Raw genomic sequence first — 20386 nt, forward strand, 5'->3', positions numbered from 1 at the left:
AATATAAATTTAACTACATAAATTAATTTATAAATAAATTAATTTTATGTTGACCACTTACTTGTCTAAAACATTTTTTGCCCCTTATCTAGTTAGCCTTTTATATTTCAAGAGGTTTATTATCTCAAATTAGCAAGGGTAGAGTTGAAATAAAAGCCATGCAAAAACAGAAGTACATTAAAGTATAAAACAATTTAATTTATTAAGATTAAGCAAATTCTTTAAGTCAACCTTGCCTTCTCTCTCTTCTGAAATAAAAAAACTTAATATCACATCTAAAAGGTTGAACTACAAGCGCTGTTCAATAAAGAATGATCATAATTTTTTTTAAACAACATATCTTTATTAATTTCAATATTAATGAAAAAAGAGACAGAGGAAGACCAAAGAAAAGATGGGCAGACCTCTCTCTTCGAGATCGGAACAGGCAGATTGCCCAATCCATGAAGGAAGATAAGATCTTTATTAATCATCCATATTTTGATGACCCTTTTCAAAGTAATCCCATTTGATGAAACTCTTAACATTTTGTTTCTGCCATTCTTCAAAATCATAGCGGAAGCTATGTTTTTGAAGAATTCATTTTATTCATTTTTTAACACACATTTGAGAATTGCCTTCGATGTTTTTACAACTTCCATTCTGACAAATGGAAACGTTCTCCTCACACCTCTTTCTGTAACTTTGGAAATAAAAAAATAAATTTGCAGGATTCAAGACAGGGGCTGTAAGGCAGATGAGGAACACATCTGATATCGATGCTGGCCAAGTACTCGATGACAATGCAAGGTCTTACACTGTCATGATGCAGCATCCACACACCTGTATGCAGTTGTGTATGCATCTGCAAGAATGTGATCCTACAAGGTGTACAGTACAGTTCTATAACAATTGTATGGTGTGGCACAATGTGCTGATAAACCATTCCTTGAATGTCAAAAAAAGGAGATGACCATAACCTTTCTGCAGAAGCCAAAACTTTTGCTTTTTTCAGTGTTGGCAAAGATATAAACTTTCAATGTTGCTTACTCTCTGGGTCAAAATGATGAAGCTATGTCTCACCCACTGTTATCATCTAGCAGATCCTCACCATCTTCAGTAACTGTCAGTTGCGGCTCATGACAAACCTCCATTCAAACTTGCTGTTGCTAAGGTTACTGAGTAGTCTTGGAACCCAGTGTGCACAAACATGTTATATGCAAATGGTCATGGAGAATACTGTGTACACTTCCTACTGATATTCTCAACATCTCTGCCAGCTGCATTACTGTTATACAGCAATCTTCTCTCCCACTTACAGAAGGATAGCAGCAGTTGGAGTTTGAGGAGTTTTGTGATTGAACCATGTCCATCTTTAAACATTCTAATCCACCTACAAGCTGTGCTATATGGAAGCACAGATTCACCCTAAGCTATTTTTAACATCTCAAATGCTTCAGCAGTTTTCTCGAGATGGAAAGAACATCTGAGAGTAGCATACTGTTCCTTGCATGTCCCATCCATTCTTATGTAGGCAAAACCGAAAAGGCATAAACTTGACCGATCGGCAAGGTCACACCATGTGCATGAATCAACTGTGCAATTGATATGTGATGCAGCTCGGTCTGTTCTTAAATTCTGCAGCTCAGCTAGAAATAGCACAAAAAATTATGACCATTCTTCATTGAACAGCCCGCATATAACGTTGATTAAAAAGTAGTAAAAGAACATTTAAGAACTCAAGCTTATTAATTTTTTTCATAAATAATATTCTAATTTTAGTATTAGACACATTTTGCAAGTAAAACCACCAAAGCTTTTGGAGCACCAGTCAAAAAATAAATAAATTAAATATATAAATAATAAAAAAATAAATAAAATAGTAGTAGTATTTGCCATATTGTGCAAGGAAGCCACAGGTTTTTGCTGCACTGGCAAAAAAAAAAAAAAAAAACCCAGAACCCAGTAGATAAGAAAACACAATTACATGCTTCCCTCCATCACACAGGTAAGTATCCAGTTGACCTTTGAATTTATTTAAACTTTCAGCCCCAACTACTTGCGAGGGTAACTTGTTCCAATCTAATCTCAAACCCTGTAATTTGAATTTGACCCCTAGTTCTGGAATTCTTTAGAACAGTGAGAATTCCACCTTCATTCATTTTACTAATTCCTCTCAGAGCCTTATAAACCTCAATTAGGTCACCTCTGGGGGGCCCAGTTGCCAAGCTCTGTAGCCCACATATTCAGAGTCTTTCCTCATATGGTTGACCTGCTGGTAGCTCCATTTCAGTTGCCTGTCTTTGGACCTTTTCAAGAAGCTCAATATCCCCTTTTCAGATGAGTACTCCATACTTGAACACAATATTCCAAATGTGGTCTTACAATTGCTTTATACAGTGCTATCCTTGTAGAGATAGACCTCACTATCTCTACAAGAGAGCATTTGATAAATAATCGATAGAATTGGAGGCCTTGAAGTGGTGAAACCCATGTTTAGTCTCTAGAGCAAAGTTTCCGGCATCCCCCTCCCCCCATACTTCTCCTTCAACCCATGCACGGTAATAAGTACTATAGGTTTTGATACGTTTCATGTTTGGGGTTTTCATACAAAAAAAAAAGAAAAAAAAAAAAAGGGCTTTCCTGGCTGCCTGTTTACATTGGTCAGACAACTTTCTATCTGCCAGTATTGTAACTCCCAGATCTCTTTCCCCCACTGTTTTCAATTCAATTCAACCCCCCACCACCAAGTGTATAATTTATTTGGGAGTTGCTATTCTCCTAAGTATAAGACCCTGCATTTTGCAGTATTAAAAGATAGCTACCATTTCTTTGACCATCTGTGAAGTCTGTTCAGTTCATCCTGAAGGAGTGCTGCTTGGTGCCGATCATTAACGACACTGCCAATCTTTATGTCATCTGCAAATTGTGACATCACGCCTTCTATCCCTTGGTCGATATCATTTATGAAATTCAGAAACAACAGTGGTCCAAGAGCCAATCCTTGAGGGTCCTCCATTCTTGATGTAACACCAATCTGAAGAATATCCATTAATCACAACCCTTTGCCCTGCATCCACCCTGTAATACATCTTAGAATCTTACCAGTAATCCCAACCTGTTCAAGTTTATACAGTAACCTCTCATGAGGGACCAAGTCAAATGCTTTGCTAAAATCCAAATAAACTATATCAAAATTATTCCCTAAATCCAGCTCATGAGTAACTGTGTCAAAATAGCCTACTAATTTAGTTAAGCATGATTTACCCTTAACAAAGCCATGTTGTGTCCTTGCAACTTAGGCGCCTCCGTAGCCAGGTGGGAAGGAGCAGCAGTGCGTAGCACACGCTTTCTTGATTAGACTCGGGTTCGAGCCCGTCACCACCAAATACGGAGGATGCGGAAAGGTCAGGGAATGACCACCGCATATCCCGGAGCAATATGGCCTTAGCTGCTAATGCTCCTAAAATAAAAAAAACCAAAAACCAAACCTTGCAACTTATTCCTCGAGAATGCCATATCTATTTAAATGTCCTTGGATTGCACTTTTAATCACTGCCAATAAGATTTTTTCTACCACTGAAGTCAGATTAACTGGTCTGTAGTTAAGTAAATAAAATATCTCTTTGACTCCCTCCTGATGTAGGTACCTAACCAGCTGACCCTGAATCTCTCCAAACTGTCAGCCTTGACCATCCACAGAAGAAGCTTATTCCAGTACTTAAGTCACTTGCTAAAGACAACATCATGTAATCCATTATACACCGCTTACCTGTAATTTGAATTTTTGGACAATAGTTATGGAACCATTTATAACATAAAAAATTTCATTCTCATTCATTTTACTTTCTCTTCTCAAAGCCTGATACACCACAATAAAGTCTCCTGTAAGGTGCAGAATTAACAACTGTGGTGCACATATATTTGAAGTCTTTCCTCAATGGATGCACTCTGTCGATCTCAGAGGGTGGGTTGTCGATCTCTGACCCCGTCAAGAAGCTCATTGTCTTATTTCATGGGCAGTCTCCACAGTGAGCACAGTATCCCATGTGCAATCTTACAATTGCCTTTTACATTGGGATTAGGACCTCTCTAAATCTACAAGCAATTATCCGATAAATCATCAATAGGACACCATGGGCCTTCCTTACCGTCTGTCTATATTGTAATTCCCAAATCCCTTTCTTCCTCTACTTTCTAATTCAATTTCAACAAATGTAAATTATTTTGGAGTTGTTTTTCCCTAAGGAAAGACCCTGTATTTTGCTGCATTAAAACTTAGGTAGTGAAAAATGACCTGGGCATAACTGTGCAGTCAGCAGGCTGCCAGGAAAGCTCATGAGGTTTTGTGAATGACATACAGGAATTTTTCTAGCAGGGATAAGGATGTGATTATCCCACTGTGTAAGGCAATTGTCCGGCCATATCTTGAGTACTGCACACAGATCCAGAGAAGATCAGCAATACTTTTGTGGGGGGGGGACACAAAGGGATCATCTTAGCACTAAAGGCTGCAATTCTACAAATTGCAGCATCGGGAGATTAGGAACCTGTGAGGTGCCTAATCTCCTGATGAAGTGTTTTAAGAGTTTGAATGGATTCAGCAAGTACAATGCTGTTGTGATTTTCCCTCCTGCTTAGACTATGCATGTGATGGGGGGATAAATTAAAATTTAGGAAGGATGGTTGCAGAATACATGTGCAAAAGTTTAACTTTAGCCAGCGACTGGTTGGTTGCTGGAACTTCCTGCAAGTGGATAGCTTGAATAAATTTGAGGAAGAACTAGACAAACTATTTGGAGGGAATAGACTGGTGTTAGGGGAAGAGTTTTATTTTTCTTATTTTGTTGCTTCTGCATATAAGCTTGCTTTTTTTGCATCATTTGCCACTACTAATCTATAATTTTTATATAAAATTTTAACCTGAAGGATCGTTACAATGGATTCACAGCCTGGGATATCAGGACTGAAAAGGAACAGGGATGGACAGCATGTTGAGACTAATGACATTGAATAAGCTCCTTTTAAAATGTCATCTGACACTGAAACAGAATTCAATTCAAATGACGCAGATTATGATCTCATTAAAATGCTGATGTTTTGAAAGCTACAAAATAGAATGATGATACTTTACAGATGAAATCCATTTACTAAAAAGCAGTGCCTACCTGTTCCAGTGCTCCAGAGAAATAATCAAATTCACGAATGATACAAAATAACAATCTAGAAAAAAACTGATTTACACTGAAGTCACATAAAAAGGACCCAAGCATATGTAATGGCAGAAAATGTGTTAAATGCGAATGTCCATCCCCTTCTTGAACATAGTGAAGGCTCCACTTTTTATCCTTATCTGTCTTACTTGTGATGCTAGCTGAATTTTTTTCTTCTTCATACCTCTACTATACCAACTCAGTTCCTTGTTGGTCAGCTCAACCTTATGCAATTTCAGCATTATCACCACATTACTTCTCTTCACTTTGAAGAAGCCAATTCCAACGATAACTCCCGGAGTCTGTAACTGAATTTAAGTCACTGTTAAGTTTCTGAATAACCTGAATGCATTCCTGCCTTGTCTTGCCACACACCATTCATCACAGGTTGAGTAAATTCCTATCTATGTCCCAAAGTGTATCTATCTCCTTGCAAACACCTGAACTGACAGCTGGTCCTTGTAATCTGCCTCTATGTTTCACTTGGTCTGCTGACAGGAATGCCAGGACAGAACATGGGGTTTAGTCTCTGATAGAGTCTCAGTAATTTTGCTAACAGGGATAAGGTGGTGATTATTCCATGTATAAGGCAATATTCAGGCTACATCATCAGTAGTCTAAACCTGCATACAGGTTTGGACACCTCATTTTAGGAAGGATGTAGAACTGCTAGACTGAGTACAGAGAAGGGCTTGATTTGATTTTGATTTTGTAGTGCAAAAACAGCAAGGTTATAGTGAACCAGGAAAAGGTTAAAATATAAAAAGATAACACTGTTAACTTTTAAAAAGGTTGCTTCGTCAAAAAGTGTATATATATATATATATATATACAGACATATCAATAAATAAAATCAGAACAATGATAAAAGCAAATTGTATATTTCATATGAGTATATATATATATATTAATCGATTTTAAAAATTTAAAAACTGCTGACACATTGTCATTGTCATTTAAAATCTGACTGAGTGTATATGGCTCAGTCAGATGGGTAAAAGCGGTAAAACGGGCATTTCTAAAACTGGTACAATCACATAAAATATGTTGAACGGATAAAATGGTGTTGCATTGCTCGCACATAGAAGGGTTATCAGCCCTCAGCAAAAAGGAGTGTGTCACATATGTGGAGCCTAGCAAGAACAACTTCCTCTTTGCAATCCTTGCATAAGCTGGACAGTAAAGGATGGATCACAGGCTTGATCCGACATAGTTTGTTTGTAGTAATCAGGTGATGCCACGAATCTTGCCACTGAGATTGTAAGTTACTACGGATCACTTGCCTGTAGTCTGTATAGGGGACTAACAGATCAAGATTATCCGTCAGGGCTGCCGATTTGGCTGCAGTGTCAGCCAAATCGGCAGCCCTGACGGACAAATTCAAATTGAGGAAGGATGGTTGCAGAATGGATGTGCAGAAGGTTGCCTTCAGCCAGTGGGAGGCTGATTGCTGGAACAAACTTCCATCTGTTGTTGAAGTTAATGGCTTTAATATCAAGAACTAGACAAACTACTGGAAGGAATGATAGGTGAAATGGAAAATATATTTTTTTATTATTATTATTTATTTATTTATTTTTTTTTTTGGGCTGATGCTGTATAAGCTTGCTTTCCTGCATCATTAGCCTGCTAATGTTAGAATAAAAAATTATGTACTAGGTACATAGTCTACAGGCGTTGAAAATGTCTTTGGATCATGATACCATAGTCGTCATAATAAATAAAAATATGCATTTCTCATTTTAGTTAACGGAGACCAATAATTTCTGTAGCTGTAATACAGTCTAATGAATAAATGACTGTTTCAAAAAAAAAAAAAAAATAATAAAAAAAATAAATAAATAAACTTACAACCACAAAATCTTCATTTCCACATAAAACAAATGGATCTGTGGACTTCACAGTGATTTTCAACCAGTCTTTAAATTTGCATGTCCAAGATGCAAATTTAAAGACTGGTTGAATGCACAATCTTGCAGAATGAATTTGTGTAATTCTTATAGAAATTCAGGCTGAAGTTCCTGTTTTATTTGCAGAAATTTATTATTTGGTTGATTTTGCTTCTGACCAATGATTGGCAATAGCCTGTTTCAATATTTCGAAATCAGAATGTAGGAGCAGTAGTTTGTACATGTGGGACTTTTTGCTTCTTGATTAGTACATTCATTTCCATTAATGCTGGCATGTCCTGGCATCAAAAGAAATTCACCTGGCTCTTGTTTGAGCCAAATGAGCTTGAATCTGGTGACTGTGAGATAAGATGGTGTATACTTTTGTTGGAGGGCACATATTACTCAATTAGTATGTATATATGAGGCATTTCAAAAGAGAAGATGTATTTAGCATCCATTGGGGTGTGTACTCACCCCAACTGGGTTCAACAAATAAATTCTATAATTTTTACTCTATCTATAGAGCTGGAACTCACTACAGCTGGAGCCAGAACTGTTTTCTTGAATTTTCCCACTTCAATTTCAGGCAAATGACAAAAATGTGGCATCAAGTGTGCATTTTTTTAGGCCTTTTTCAGTTATTTTTCTAACCCCCACCTTAACTAGCCTAGGGTTTATGAAATATGATACTTAATTCATTTGTTGTTTTAGAGAGAGTGCAAGTCTATTTACAGAGAAGAGTTGTCTATGAGTGAAGCGTGGGAACCCTTCACTCCAGCACTGTGTCAATTCTCCGTACAGCTCTACCGAGAAGACAAAAAACAAAAACAAAAGACAAACACAAGCTACTGTTAGTTGCCATAAGAAGCAATAAAGTGAAATGGTAGTAACAATTGTTTCTGAAAATCGAAAAGATCACATTTCTTTTCTTCAATGTGTATTGCACCTACTAACAGAAAATCAAGGAAATTCATCTACTGGAAATGGGAAAAACTGATAACACTGCAATGCACATTTCATAAAAATAAAAAAGTTTGCTCTATTGTAATTGTTTTTAGGGAACAATATTGGAACAGCAGTTTCCTGGATTTGATCTACTAACGAAATTTCAAGAAAATATTTCTACTGATAGCTGCATATAAACTTCGAAAACTGGTGCACAAAAGAAGGGAAAAATCATCCGCTATGAATAACGGTTTGTTTCTTGAAATGTGTATTATTCACAAAACTGCAATATTTTTGAATAATACAAAGCTAATGAATTACTGCTAATGGGCTGTTCAAAAAGTACTGTTAGAAAATACTTCCTTGGTATGCATTTGATGTATTAGTTTTAGTATAAAAGCAGAATAAATTCACCATCCACGGTCATCTGCTGTTCTGAGCTGCAATAAAAAGATATACCCCACTGAAAAATAGATTTACTCCCCATCTCTTCTTTTGTTTTTACTGTGGGAAGGTTATTTCACACAATCAAGCCAGTGACTGCTAAATGTGATGCTGTAACACAGGAACAAAATCAAACTTTTCAGAACTTCGGCATCCTAGGATGAAGCCAACTTATTAGAACTTTAGCATCTGTTGTGAAACTGACCTATCAGAACTTCAGCATCTGTGATGAAAGTTACAGCTCTGAACCTTTAATTTCTTTAATTTTCTTTATCAGCAAATATTAGCATTAGCAGAGGCATATGATGCAAGAAAGCAAGCTTATGCAGCATCAGCCAAAAGAAAAAAAAAAAAAAAAAAACACCCCCTTCCACTTCACCCCTCCATTTGTTCGAAATACCTGTCCAGCTGAGGCTTAAATTTATTTAGGCTATCAACTTCCACAACAAGGGATGGAAGTCTGTTCCACCAACTAACTACTCGCTGGCTTAAGGCAAATTTCTGCACATCTATCCTACATCTGTTTTTCCTCAATTTGAATTTATGCCCTCTCAGGTGATTATTCTGAGCAAGAGGGAGTATCCCATCAGCATTGAGCATGCTCAACCCATTCAAGGCTTTGTACACCTCTATCAGATCACCTCGCCGGTGCCTAGTCTCCAGACACTGTAATTTGCAAAACTTAAGCCTTTCTTCGTAAGTGCAACCCTTCGTTCTGTTTACTAACCTCGTTGCCCTTCTCTGTACTCGTTCCAGCAGCTCTACATCCTTCTTGAAATGAGGCCTCCAGACCTGTATACAGTACTCTAGGTGCGGCCTGACCATTGCTTTATACAAGGGAATAATCACCTCCCTATCCCTGCTAGAAAAATTCCTGTATATCATTGATAAGACACCATGAGCTACTCTTGCAGCCCATCTGCACTGCTCAGAGAACTTCATATCTGCCTGCACAATTACCCCCAGCTTCTTTTCATTCTCTACTACTGTCACTGTAGTACCACAGAGTTGATACGTTGCTCTGGGGTTGCTGTTTCCCATATGTAGTACTTTACATTTGTCAATGTTAAATTTCATTTGCCAGACCAGTTAGTTTAACTTCTGTTCCGGGTAAAATAATGGAGTCACTGGTTAAAGATGCATTGCAGGATCATCTAGACAAGACTGCAGCAATAATTCAGACACAGCATGGGTTTGTTAAGGGAAAGTCTTGTCTGACAAATTTGATTGGTTATTATGATGTGGTCACAAAGGAACTGGATGCAAAAAATAATTTTGATATCATATACTTGGATTTCAGGAAAGCTTTTGACACTGTTGTGCTGGAAGACTACTGTACAAATTGGAGCAGAATGGTATTAAGGGTAAGTTGCTACAATGGATAAAAGGATGGTTAAGTGGGAGAAGACAGAGAGTGGTAATCAATGGGTGCTGCTCTTCGTGGACTAATGTTATTAGTGGAGTCCCACAGGGTTCGATGTTGGGTCCACTGTTGTTTTGTGTATTTATCAATGATATTGATGAAGGTATATCAGGCTTAATGTCGAAGTTTGCAGATGACACAAAGGTTGGCAGGGTTGTTAATGACAGTAATGGCAGTGTGCTACTGCAACAGGATCTAGATAATTTGGGCAGATGGGCTAAGAAGTGGCAACAGAAGTTCAACCTTGACAAATGCAAAGTACTGCATATGGGGAGAAGTAACCCCCAGAGAAACGTACCAACTGTGTGGTACTACACTTAAGGTGGTAGAAAATGAAAAAGCCCTGGGAGTAATTGTGCAGTCAGATATGAAGTTTTCTGAGCAGTGCAGACAGGTGCTAGGGCGGGTCATAGGGTTTTGTCAATGATATATAGGAATTTTGCTAGCAGGGAAAAGGAGGTGATTGTCCCTCTGTATAAGGCAATGGTCAGGCCACACCTTGAGTACTGCATACAGGTCTGGAGGCCTCATTTTAGGAAGGATGTAGATTTGCTTGAGCGTGTACAGAGAAGAGCAACACGATTGGTGAGAGGAATGAAGGGATTCTCTTACCAAGAGAGGCTTAAGTTCTGCAAATTGCAGTGGCTGGAGACTAGGCACCTGCGCGGTGATCTGATTGAGGTCTATAAGGCCTTGAATGGGTTGAGCACGCTGAATTCTGATGGGATCCTTCCACTTGTTCAGATTACGAACCTACGGGGACATAAGTTCAAATTAAGAAAGGACAGATGTAGAATAGATGTGCGGAAATTTGCCTTTAGCCAGCGGGTGGTTAATTGCTGGAACAAACTTCCATCTGTCGTTGTGGAAGTTGATAGGTTAAATAAATTTAAGGAGGAACTGGACAGGTATTTGGAGGGAATGGTGTGATATTTTTTTTTTTATTTTTTTTGGCTGATGCTGCATAAGCTCCTACACTTGCTTTCTTGCATCATGTGCCACTACTACTACTACTACTACTACTACTACCTCTCAGCACATCTGCTCAACCTTTCCAGATCCTGTTGCAGCAGCATAGGGTCAGTAGCATCCTTAACAACCCTGCCAACCTTCGTATCATCTACAAACTTGGACATTAAGCTTGATATACCGTCATCAATATTATTTATAAATACAGAAAACAATAATGGACCCAACACCGAACCCTGAGGGACTCCTCTAATAACATTAGTCCACGATGAGCAGTGTCCGTTAATTACCACTCTGTCTTCTGCCACTCAACCATCCCTTTATCCATAGGAACAATTTGCCACCAATGCCACACTGCTCCAATTTGTGCAGCAGTCTTGCGTGTGCAACAGTATCAAAAGCCTTTCTAAGATCCAAATATATAATATCAAAGTTATTCCCTGCATCCAATTCTTTTGTGACTACATCATAGTATCCAATCAAATTGGTCAGGCAAGACCTTCCCTTAAGAAAGCCATGCTGTGTCTGAGCTATAACTGAATTCTTGTCTAGATGATCCTGCAGTGCTTCTTTAACCAGTGCTTACATTAATTTTCCTGGAACAGAAGTTAAACTCACAGGTCTATAATTACTTGTGTCAGCCTTTGATCCTCATTTGTGAATTGGGGTTACATTTGCACTTCTCCAGTCTGTGGGTACATCCCCTGAGTCGAAGGAAGCTCTCATAATTATGGCTAACAGATTGCTTACTTCCTTTGCTGCCTCCTTTAATATAACTGGATAGATCCCATCCACCCCAGGTGCCTTTCTTCTATTTATATTCAACAATTTCTCCTCCACTTTACTCTCAATTATTACAATATCATCTAGCTCACTGCCAGTGTTTACTTCATCTATAGCATTCCCCTTCCTGAATAACTCCTCATGTGTGAATGTAGATGCAAAATATTCATTTAGTTTGTTAGCTACCTGAGCAGGATCATGAACAGTTGAACCATCGATATCAAGTGGACCAATCTGATTCATCCACTTCCTTCTAGAGTTTACATAAGTAAAGAACTCCTTGCTGTTTTTCTTTGCATCACTTGCCAAAAATTTTTCGTAATCTGCCTTCGCCTGCCTAATCCCCTTTGTAACTTGGTTACAAATCAACTTATATCTATCATAGGCTTCTGTGTCACATGTTAATTTATATGTATCCCATGCATTTTTCTTCTCTGCCATATGTCTCATTAGTTCATCTGACATCCATTTAGACCTGAACCTTGAACAATATTTCTTAGTTGGTATGTAAAGCCTAGTAGCTTCCAAGATAAGTTCTTTGAATACTTCCCATTTTGAGTTTGCTGTTGGTAACATCATCAGTTTGTCCCACTATATAGATTTTAAATACTGTCTCAGACCATCGTAGTCGCCTTTATGAAAGCAATAACCCTTCCCTTTACCCCTGATGGTAGTTACCTCTAGTAAATCCCACTTCAGCACACCGTGATCACTGCCACCTAGTGGTTCCTGTATCTGCAGATTCTTAATGCACGAAGAATCACTACTGATAATCAACTCAACAGAATTGCTCCCTCTAGTTGTCTCCCGAACATGCTGATTTAGAAAACAAACATCCAATAAATCCACAAAAGTCTTGCTCGTGTGTGAGTGACCAACCCACAAATTCCAGTCAATATCTGGGAAATTAAAATCCCCCATTATAAGACTCTCTGATTTACTGGCCCACTCTATTTCCCTGTACAGTTTCTTATTATACTCATCAGAATCATTAGGCCTATAGCACACTCCTACTCTCAATTTTGATCTCCCAATGCTTATGTCACACCAACCTGACTCAACACTGCACTGTCCAGCGATGTCAACTGGGCTTCAGTTCCTTGGATTTTATGTGTTTCTTAACTAATAGCATAACCCCTCCTCCATTCCTATCCTGTCTATCCTTTCTGTAGACGTTGTACTTCCCCAATTCCAGTTCTGCATTACTTTTATCTGTGTGACACCACATCTCTGATATCCCAACAATATCCGCCTTTGATGCTTTGAGCAATACCCCAAATTCATCAAATTTATTTACCAAACTTCTAGCATTGGTGTACACACAAGTATACATGCACCTGTTCTTTTTCTTAGCTACCCTAACACAACCCAACTTCATTGGCAATTAAATTGTACTTTTAACTATACATAACCACTTAGGTTACGTAATATAAATAATTAGTAAATATAAATAATTAATACATAACTTGATACGGAAGTTATATAAAGGGATTTCGTAGATAACACTCATTACTGAAACAAATATTTCGTAGATAACACTCGTTACTGAAACAAATATTTCATAGATAACACTCATAGATTTCGTAGATAACACTCGTTACTGAAACAAATATTTCGTAGATAACACTCGTTACTGAAACAAATATTTCGTAGATAACACTCGCTACTGAAACAAATATTTCGTAGATAACACTCGCTACTGAAACATAAATATTTCGTAGATAACACTCGTTACTGAAACAAATATTTCGAGGATAACACTCGTAGATTTCGCAGATAACACTCGTTACTGAAACATAAATATAGTGTTATAACTGTGTTGGGATACAAGTTTAGGATTTAATTTTGTACTGAAATTGAAATTTTTATTGAAAGTAAATCGAAATCATGACTCAAACCTGAGCAGCAAAGCAAAAGGTTCAAGCTAATGGGAATGCTGTGGCTCAGAGGAGAACTGAGGGGGGCAGTTGCCCTCTGAATCACAGCCTTTTAAGATGCACTATTTGCTTGATGTTTCCGGAGCAGTCAGGTATGGGACATGATACTGCCATGGGGGATGTCTTTGTATGTGCGCGATGCAAGGAGTGTAAGGAAATCAGGCGTCAACTCAGCATTGTTTTGGGCCTATATGAGAGCTTGAAGGACAGGGTGGATGCCCTCAAAGGATTACAAGTGAGGGGCCCATCAAGCTCTCAGCTGCCCACACCAATGCCAGCGCTTGCACTTGGTCATCGCGCAACACAGCGGCAGCCCCTAAGGCAGAATGCGCTGGTCCCAAAGGAACTATCAGTTGTTGGTAACTCTACTGTCAGGGAAACGGAAAACATGCTTTGTAAAATGGATAGGTGGAACAGGACCAGGGGCAAAGGTTGATGACGTTGTAGAGCGGATATCATCTTTTAAGGGCACAAAAGGTGATATAGTTGTACACGTTGGCAATAATGATATTAAGAGTAGGAGACTGGCGGAATTACAAGTACAGGTCACTGATGAAAAAAAGCCGTGAATTAGGGTTGAATTTGAAAGTGTTTGCAACTCTGCCCAGACACGATAGGAGGGAGTATATGATGAGAGCCCTGTCAATCAATTCGGCCCTGGAAAGATTGTGTAAGGCTCAATGGGTAGAATTTTTTTCAGCCTGGTCTGTACTTGTTAACAGGAGAGACTGCTACTACAGGGATGGGATACACTTAAATAGAAAGGGTGCAAGAATGTTTGCTGTTGCTATCGAGGCAGTGTTAGGAGGGTCGGAAAACTGCTAGATTGGGGGGGATACAAGGACTAATAGATTAACAGTAGCCACTGGCAGAGGAGAAAGTGTTTCTTGCACTGCTTCTATTGGAATGAGCAGCAGCCTGGAAAATAAGATGCAGGATATTTCAGAGACTGCTGGGAATCATTGGGGTACAAGTAAACACATGGGTTGTGTTAGGCTGGTTAAGAAAAAGAACAGGTGCATGTATACTTGCGTGTACACCAATGCTAGGAGTCTAGTAAATAAATTTGATGAATTTGAGGTATTGCTCAAAACATCAAAGGCAGATATTGTTGGGATTTCAGAGATGTGGTGTCACACATATAAGGAATGCAGAACTGGAATTTGGGGAGTACAATGTCTATAGAAAGGATAGACAGGATAGGAAGGGAGGAGGGGTTATGCTATTAGTTAAGAAACACATAAAATTCAAGGAAGTGAAGCCAGTCGACATCGCTGGACAGTGCAGTGTCGAGTTAGTTTGGTGTGACATAAGCATTGGGAGATCAAAATTGAGAGTAGGAGTGTGCTATAGGCCTAATGACTCTGATGAGTATAATAAGAAACTGTACAGAGAAATAGAGTGGGCCAGTAAATCAGAGAGTCTTATTATGTGGGATTTTAATTTCCCAGATATTGACTGGAATTTGGGGGCTGGTCACTCACACACTAGCAAGGCTTTTGTGGATTTATTGGATGATTGTTTTCTACATCAGCATGTTTGGGAGGCAACTAGAGGGAGTAATACTCTTGATTTGATTATCAGTAGTGATTCTTCATGCATTAAGAATCTGCAGATAAATGAACCATTAGGTGGCAGTGATCACAGTGTTCTGAAGTGGGAGTTACTCAAAGAGGTAACTACCATTAGGGGTAAAGGGAAGGGGTATTGCTTTTGTAAAGGCGACTACGGTGGACTGAGACAGTATTTAAATTCTATACAGTGGGATCAACTGATGATGTTACCAACAGCAAATTCAAAATGGGAAGCATTCAAAGAACTTATCTTGGAAGCTACTAGGCTTTACATACCAACTAAGAAATATTGTTCAAGGTTTAGGCCTAAATAGATGTCAGATGAACTAATGAGGCATATGGCAGAGAAGAAAAATGCATGAGATATATACAAATTAACACGTGACACAGAAGCCTATGATAGATACAAGTTGATCTGTAACCAAGTTACAAAGGAGGTTAGGCAGGCGAAGGCAGATTACGAGAAATCCTTGGCAAAGGATGCGAAGAAAAACAGCAAAGAGTTCTTAGCCATCGATATCAAGTGGACCAATCTGAATCAGATTGGTCCACTTTATATCGATGGGTCAACTGTTGATGATCCTGCTCAGGTAGCTAACAAACTAAATGAATATTTTGCATCGACATTCACACATGAGGAGTTATTCAGCGAGGGGAATGCCAGAGGTGTACTCAACTCTGGCAGTAAGCTAGAGAATCTTGTAATAACTGAGAGTAAAGTGGAGGAGAAATTGTTGAAGATAAACACAAGAAAGGCACCTGGGGTGGATGGAATCTATCCAGTTATATTAAAGGAGGCAGCAATGGAAATAAGCAAACCCTTAGCCATAATTATGAGAGCTTCCTTGGACTCAGGGGAGGTAACCATGAACTGGAGATGTGCAAATGTGACGCCAATTCACAAAGGAGGATCAAAGGCTGACACAAGTAATTATAGACCTGTGAGTTTAACTTCTGTTCCCGGAAAATTAATGGAGGCACTGGTTAAAGAAGCACTGCAGGATCATCTAGACAAGACTTCAGTTATAGCTCAGACACAGCATGGTTTTGTTAAGGGGAAGTCTTGCCTGACCAATTTGATTGGATACTATGATGCAATCACAAAAGAACTGGATGCAGGGAATAACTTTGATATTATATATTTGGATCTTAGAAAGGCTTTTGATACTGTTGCACAAATTGGAGCAGTGTGGCATTGGAGGCAAATTGCTGCTATGGATAAAGGGGTGGTGAGGGGGAGAAGACAGAGTGGTAATCAATGGACACTGTTCATCGTGGACTAATGTTATTAGTGGAGTCCCTCAGGGTTCAGTATTGGGTCCTTTATTGTTTTCTGTATTTATAAATGATATTGATGATGGTATATCAAGCTTAATGTCCAAGTTTGCAGACGATACGAAGGTTGGCAGGGTTGTCAAGGACACTACTGACACTATGCTGCTGCAACAGGATCTGGAAAGGTTGAGTAGATGGGCTGAGAGGTGGCAAATGAAGTTTAACATTGACAAATGTAAAGTACTACATATGGGAAACAGCAACCCCAGAGCAACGTATCAACTCTGTGGTACTACACTGACAGTGGTAGAGAATGAAAGGGACCTGGGGGTGGTTGTGTAGCCAGATATGAAGTTCTCTGAGCAGTGCAGACGGGCTGCAAGAGTAGCTCATGGTGTATTGCCAATGATATATAGGAATTTTTCTAGCAGGGATAAGGAAGTGATTATTCCCTTGTATAAGGCAATGGTCAGGCCACACCTAGAGTACTGTATACAGGCCTGGAGACCTCATTTCAAGAAGGATGTAGAGCTGCTGGAACGAGTACAGAGAAGGGCAACAAGATTAGTGAATGGAACAAAGGGGTGCTCTTACGAAGAAAGGCTTAAGTTTTGCGAATTACAGTGTCTGGAGACTAGGCAGCAGCGAGGTGATCTGATAGAGGTGTACAAAGCCTTGAATGGTTTGAGCATGCTCAATGCTGATGGAATTCTTCCTCTTGCTCAGAATAATCACCTGAGAGGGCATAAATTCAAATTGAGGAAAGACAGATGTAGGATAGACGTGCGGAAATTTGCCTTTAGCCAGCGGGTGGTTGGTAGGTGGAACAGACTTCCATCCCTTGTCGTGGAAGTTGATAGCCTAAATAAGTTTAAGGCTCGGCTGGACAGGTATTTCGAACGGACAGAGGGGTGAAGTGGAAGTGGTTATTTTTTATTTATTTATTTTACTTTAATTTTTTTGGCTGATGCTGCATACGCTTGCTTTCTTGCATCAAATGCCTCTACTAATGCTAATGCTAAAACCCATGTGTTTTCTTGTACCCTAATGAGTCCCAGCAGACTGAAATATCCTGCATCATATTTTCCAAGCTGCTGCTCATTCCAATAGAAGCAGTGCAAGAATCACTTTCACCTCTGCCAGTGGCTACTGTTAATCTATTAGTCCTTGTATCCCCCCCAATCTAGCAGTTTTCCTACCCACCTAACACTGCCTCGATAGCATCAGCAAACATTCTTGCACCCTTTCTATTTAAGTGTATCCCATCCCTGTAGAAGCAGTCTCTCCTGTTAACAAGTACAGACCAGGCTGAAAAAAATTCTACCCCGTGAGCCTTGCAGAATCTTTCCAGGGCCAAATTGATCGACAGGGCTCTCATCATATACTCCTTCCTATCGTGTCCGGGCAGAATTGCAGTCACTTTAAATTCAACCCTAATTCACGGCTTTTTTCAAGTGACCTGTACTTGTTAAGTAATTAAGCCAGTCTCCTACTCTGAATATCATTAGTGCAACGTGTTCAACTATATCACCTTTTGTGCCCTTAAAAGATGATATCTGCTTTGACAATCTTCTGGCCTTCTCCTCACCAAAAGAGTATTTTCATCTCTCTCTCTCTCTCTCTCTCTCTCTCTCTCTCTTTCTCTCTAGTCGGACTGAACTCCCTCTCCTAAGGAATTTCCCCCCAAGTGAATGAAAGAAACTGGAAATTTCAGGAAAATGAACTCTGTTTTCCTTCATTCGGTAAACAGCTACTCTGTCAGTGCAAGAGAAGTGACAAGAATTACATTTGCAGCTCAGAATGAAATTCAAGCATCCAAATATATGACACTTTATGGTGAATTTTTCTGGCATATGTGTATGATAATGAAAATAGAATTTTTCCCTTGAAATTTTTTGATGGTATTCGAATGCATATCAAGGAAATATTGAAGTATTCAGTAACAATTACTTACAATATCCCAATCCGTTACTTGTAGCATTATATTTTTTTTCATTTGCACACTAGGTGAGATGCATGCGAAGTTACTTTGACATCAGTTTCAATGTTTATAATGCAGCTATCAATAGAAATATTTTCTTGAAATTTTGTTAGAAGATCAAATATATGGAGGGTTGATTCAGCCTTTTGATAACGATTTTGACAGTCCTTTAAAACTATGAAATTCTGTGCCGGCACCACCAATTGTGATCTATTTGTTTTCTCTGCTCATGGACTATCACACAGCATTGCAATTTCTATTGAAGTAAAGCACACTGCAAAACTGCCAAGTCAATCTTGTTCCATTCCTGCTGGCAAACTTTCCACAAACCTTCAACAGTTATGGGGCGGCGGTTTCCGAGAGCTCTTTTCAAAAGTTAGAATGTGCAAAAAACCACGGGTGCGGCGTCAGGTGATTTAACAGGTATATCTTCAAACGAATACCTGTCATCGCTTCCATTCTCCGCAAAAAAGCACAGGTGGAACGTGACTGTAGCTGAACGCCTTATCCTGGTGCACACAGACCTTTTCAGCACCAGAACTGTACAATGTGGGTATTTCATGTTCAAACAATGGCTGTAGAACTTCAGTCTGGTAATACACTGAGTTGACTTTCACATTTTTAGTGACTCTCCGCAACTAAAATTTGCAGTTATAACAAAAACCGGCTACAACCATAAAACCTCGGCCAAAACTTTCCTTGCACTGATGCATCCATGTTGGAAAGGCCTTATCACCCTGTGGACGGTAATAAATTGCCCGAATTTTGTTTCAATAGGAGAGGTACACCCACACTTCGTCCAATGTTGTTATGAATTTCCACCTTTCAGCTGCCAGGTATTTTTTTTTAGAGTTTTCAAGCATTGACCCGCCACTCTGCAAAGTGCCTTGCTCCTAGCTGGTATACGAGAGCCTTGTGCTTCTTCTCCAGTTGTAAATTTTCGTTGATTATGCGACAAAAATGAAAGGGTTGACTGGGATGTTCCCACATGTGACACTATAGCTTTTTGGATTTTCACCGACAAAGAGCAACTGCACTTTTCGTACTACCTCCCTCATTCGACTTGGAGCAGGTTGCAGTTTCTTTGGTGTTTTCCGCCCATTTGCAGCAATTTCGTGGAATTTTCCTTTGCCATTCAAAACCTTATGGATACCAAATTTCGATACACTAATTTTCCAACTTGCACCTATCAATAATTTTTGCATAACTGTACCCTTCTTTGGAAAGTGCGGTTATGTAACCTTCCAACAATGGGTCGAATTTCCGAGGCATGCCAACATTAAAACAACTTCTACAACTGATACACCTGTTCATAAGGTTTGGGACTGTGCTGCCAGAAAAAAAATTTACATTGCTGCCATACGTCACAAGCAGGATTAATGTCAAAATCGTTATCAAAAGGCTGAATCAACCCTCCGGTAAAACAAATAGAAATAGAATAAATAGAAATAGAAATAGAAAACAAATAGATCACAATTGGTGGTGCCGGTACACCAGGCAACTGCTGTTCCGACAGTCCTCTAAAATTACAATAAAGCGAAATTTTTTTTTTTATCAAATGCGCATTGTAGTGATCAGTTTTACACCAGTTTTTCAGTTTCCATTCTGCCTTTTGATAGATGAATTTCCTTGATTTTCAGTGAGGAGATACACTATATATTAAAGAAAGGAATGTAGTCTTTTTTTTTTTTTTTTTCAAAACAAATTATTGTGATTCTTTTGCACACCAGTTTTCGAAGTTTATAACACAGATATCCAATAGAAATATTTTTTGGAAATTTCGTTAGAAGATAAAATACACATTCAGAAAATGTCCTGCACACTGATATTGTTGGATACAACAATTACATAAAGCAAAATACTATTAGAAAGTAAAAATGCAAAATATTGTTCCCTAAAACAATTACAGTAAAGCAATGGTTTTTTTTAATCAAATGAGCATTGTGTGTCATCAGTTTTATGACAGTTTTC

General features: G+C 38.9%; 1 protein-coding gene across 2 annotated transcripts in view; it reads right to left on the reverse strand.

Annotated features, from left to right (window-relative positions):
• Positions 1–20386, reverse strand: part of Nup62 (nucleoporin 62) — a 293033-nt gene that overhangs the window by 27078 nt on the left and 245569 nt on the right. The gene's annotated exons all lie outside the window — the stretch shown is intronic.

The sequence above is a fragment of the Mastigoproctus giganteus genome, chromosome 11 (assembly GCF_048544385.1).
Source record: "Mastigoproctus giganteus isolate SK-2022 chromosome 11, ASM4854438v1, whole genome shotgun sequence".
In the NCBI taxonomy this organism is placed as follows: Eukaryota; Metazoa; Arthropoda; class Arachnida; order Uropygi; family Thelyphonidae; genus Mastigoproctus; species Mastigoproctus giganteus.